The following is a 4,180-nucleotide window of genomic DNA, read 5'->3' on the forward strand; positions in this document are numbered from 1 at the left end:
GATGGCTGATCGCGGAAAATGGACACCTCTCATCACAGTTTGCATGCTAGCTTGTCGCTAACAAGAGACAGACACGGAGAGACCGCATGTTCTCACCTTTTCGCCCCTGTTCACGGGTCAAACGTGCCCTGTTGCATAATGACGTGTTTACAAACAGCAAAGAGAGCACTAAGAACTCAAGTGGGAAGCAGAAAGAGTCGTAGGAGGCCTGCAGAGAAGCCCATGGCACATTCTGTTGACCAACTCATTCTCAGGCAGGTGATTCCTTCCTTATCCGCCAACTACCATGAAATACCACGAGACGCTCCAAGTTACAATCGGTGCATTGGCCGGGAATCGAACCCAGGTCAACTGGGAGCGGTTTCCCTTCCATTGAGCTTTTGTAGCAAGGCAGATAACAGCTGCTTGCAAAATCACAGGCAGTCTCTGCTTTTCCACTGAATGTGGAAGCCTGGCTCTTTCCTTCATCAAGAAGACAAGAGTAATGATGCGCTTGACTCGAGGTTGCAACTTGTAATTCCCCACCTCCAAGCGGGAAAACGCAAAGCAAACGTACCCTCAACCTGAAATTGCCATTCCTCAACCGTGGGAAGACTTCTCATCTCCGGGTTCCTTCCCTGTTCATCGAGTGACGTCGAGCCGGCATGACGGATTCAGAACTCACAAAGTGGCACTTACCTCGGTGGTTATTTGCTTTAGATCAGGGTTGTCCAGTCTTCTCCAGAATGGGCCAGTGTGGTTGCAGGTTGTCATTCTAACCAAGCAGAAGCCACACTTTAGTCTATTGAAAGCCAAGATCAGCGGAGCCAACAATTGGAATCAGGTGTGGCTCCTGCTAGATTGGAACCAAAAGCTGAAGATTGGACAACGCTGCTTAAGACCAATCAGCATATAGACATATTTGCTTATTAAATATAAAACATTGACTATATAGATGGCTGATCGCGGAAAATGGACACCTCTCATCACAGTTTGCATGCTAGCTTGTCGCTAACAAGAGACAGACACGGAGAGACCGCATGTTCTCACCTTTTCGCCCCTGTTCACGGGTCAAACGTGCCCTGTTGCATAATGACGTGTTTACAAACAGCAAAGAGAGCACTAAGAACTCAAGTGGGAAGCAGAAAGAGTCGTAGGAGGCCTGCAGAGAAGCCTATGGCACATTCTGTTGACCAACTCATTCTCAGGTAGGTGATTCCTTCGTTTTGTGCCAACTACCATAAAGTACCTGGAGAAGCTCCAAGCTACAACCCGTGGACGGGCCAAGAATTGGAGCCGGGTCAACTGCTTGGACTGGAGCTATGCTCACCACTATACCACCAATGCCACGCTGCACCATTCAGCTCTGGTGAACAAAGTGTATGTATGTGCACCACCAAAGTGCCACCGCACCGTGGTTTCTGTAGTGTAGTGATTATCACGTTTGCCTCACACGCAAAAGGTCCCTGGTTCGAGAGCGGGCAGAAACAAGCTAGAAATTCTGAACTTTGCTTTAATGACTGAGCGGTTGTCATCACTGTAGGATCAGGTCCTCTAGGAACAGCCAGAAAGCGAGACCTCCTTTACAGAGGAGATTTCCTTCTTTTGTAGCAAAGCAGTTAATATTTGCTTACCAAATGAAAGGGAGTCTCTGGTTTTCCCCAGAAAGTGGAAGCCTGGCTCTTTCGTTGCTCAACAAGACTCTGTGCGTGACTGGAAAATTTTCCGTAAAGTACTGCTCGCCGAGTTCACCTCGAGAGGTCTGCAAGAGGTCTGCGGCCGAAAAAGGCTGGGAGCGGTTTCCCTTCCATTGAGCTTTTGTAGCAAGGCAGATAACAGTTGCTTGCAAAATCACGGGCAGTCTCTGCTTTTCCACTGAATGTGGAAGCCTGGCTCTTTCCTTCATCAAGAAGACAAGAGTAATGATGCGCTTGACTCGAGGTTGCGACTTGTAATTCCCCACCTCCAAGCGGGAAAACGCAAAGCAAACGTACCCTCAACCTGAAATTGCCATTCCTCAACCGTGGGAAGTCTTCTCATCTCCCGGTTCCTTCCCTGTTCATCGAGTGACGTCGAGCCGGCATGACGGATTCAGAACTCACAAAGTGGCACTTACCTCAGTGGTTATTTGCTTTAGATCAGGGTTGTCCAGTCTTCTCCAGAATGGGCCAGTGTGGTTGCAGGTTGTCATTCTAACCAAGCAGAAGCCACACTTTAGTCTATTGAAAGCCAAGATCAGCGGAGCCAACAATTGGAATCAGGTGTGGCTCCTGCTAGATTGGAACCAAAAGCTGAAGATTGGACAACGCTGCTGAAGACCAATCAGCATATAGACATATTTGCTTATAAAATATAAAACATTGACTATATAGATGGCTGATCGCGGAAAATGTACACCTCTCATCACAGTTTGCATGCTAGCTTGTCGCTAACAAGAGACAGACACGGAGAGACCGCATGTTCTCACCTTTTCGCCCCTGTTCACGGGTCAAACGTGCCCTGTTGCATAATGACGTGTTTACAAACAGCAAAGAGAGCACTAAGAACTCAAGTGGGAAGCAGAAAGAGTCGTAGGAGGCCTGCAGAGAAGCCCATGGCACATTCTGTTGACCAACTCATTCTCAGGCAGGTGATTCCTTCCTTATCCGCCAACTACCATGAAATACCACGAGACGCTCCAAGTTACAATCGGTGCATTGGCCGGGAATCGAACCCAGGTCAACTGGGAGCGGTTTCCCTTCCATTGAGCTTTTGTAGCAAGGCAGATAACAGCTGCTTGCAAAATCACAGGCAGTCTCTGCTTTTCCACTGAATGTGGAAGCCTGGCTCTTTCCTTCATCAAGAAGACAAGAGTAATGATGCGCTTGACTCGAGGTTGCGACTTGTAATTCCCCACCTCCAAGCGGGAAAACGCAAAGCAAACGTACCCTCAACCTGAAATTGCCATTCCTCAACCGTGGGAAGTCTTCTCATCTCCGGGTTCCTTCCCTGTTCATCGAGTGACGTCGAGCCGGCATGACGGATTCAGAACTCACAAAGTGGCACTTACCTCGGTGGTTATTTGCTTTAGATCAGGGTTGTCCAGTCTTCTCCAGAATGGGCCAGTGTGGTTGCAGGTTGTCATTCTAACCAAGCAGAAGCCACACTTTAGTCTATTGAAAGCCAAGATCAGCGGAGCCAACAATTGGAATCAGGTGTGGCTCCTGCTAGATTGGAACCAAAAGCTGAAGATTGGACAACGCTGCTTAAGACCAATCAGCATATAGACATATTTGCTTATTAAATATAAAACATTGACTATATAGATGGCTGATCGCGGAAAATGGACACCTCTCATCACAGTTTGCATGCTAGCTTGTCGCTAACAAGAGACAGACACGGAGAGACCGCATGTTCTCACCTTTTCGCCCCTGTTCACGGGTCAAACGTGCCCTGTTGCATAATGACGTGTTTACAAACAGCAAAGAGAGCACTAAGAACTCAAGTGGGAAGCAGAAAGAGTCGTAGGAGGCCTGCAGAGAAGCCTATGGCACATTCTGTTGACCAACTCATTCTCAGGTAGGTGATTCCTTCGTTTTGTGCCAACTACCATAAAGTACCTGGAGAAGCTCCAAGCTACAACCCGTGGACGGGCCAAGAATTGGAGCCGGGTCAACTGCTTGGACTGGAGCTATGCTCACCACTATACCACCAATGCCACGCTGCACCATTCAGCTCTGGTGAACAAAGTGTATGTATGTGCACCACCAAAGTGCCACCGCACCGTGGTTTCTGTAGTGTAGTGGTTATCACGTTTGCCTCACACGCAAAAGGTCCCTGGTTCGAGACCGGGCAGAAACAAGCTAGAAATTCTGAACTTTGCTTTAATGACTGAGCGGTTGTCATCACTGTAGGATCAGGTCCTCTAGGAACAGCCAGAAAGCGAGACCTCCTTTACAGAGGAGATTTCCTTCTTTTGTAGCAAAGCAGTTAATATTTGCTTACCAAATGAAAGGGAGTCTCTGGTTTTCCCCAGAAAGTGGAAGCCTGGCTCTTTCGTTGCTCAACAAGACTCTGTGCGTGACTGGAAAATTTTCCGTAAAGTACTGCTCGCCGAGTTCACCTCGAGAGGTCTGCAAGAGGTCTGCGGCCGAAAAAGGCTGGGAGCGGTTTCCCTTCCATTGAGCTTTTGTAGCAAGGCAGATAACAGTTGCTTGCAAAA

At 48.3% G+C, this 4,180-nt stretch overlaps 1 non-coding gene across 1 annotated transcript; it reads left to right on the forward strand.

The window, feature by feature from the left end:
* The first annotated feature begins 3,746 nt into the window (after positions 1-3,746).
* trnav-cac (transfer RNA valine (anticodon CAC)) lies at positions 3,747-3,819 on the forward strand. Its single transcript has one exon. It is a non-coding gene; the product is annotated as a tRNA-Val (tRNA).
* Positions 3,820-4,180: the final 361 nt, after the last annotated feature.

This window comes from Ictalurus punctatus, unplaced genomic scaffold, assembly GCF_001660625.3.
Source record: "Ictalurus punctatus breed USDA103 unplaced genomic scaffold, Coco_2.0 tig00064118, whole genome shotgun sequence".
Classification (NCBI taxonomy): Eukaryota; Metazoa; Chordata; class Actinopteri; order Siluriformes; family Ictaluridae; genus Ictalurus; species Ictalurus punctatus.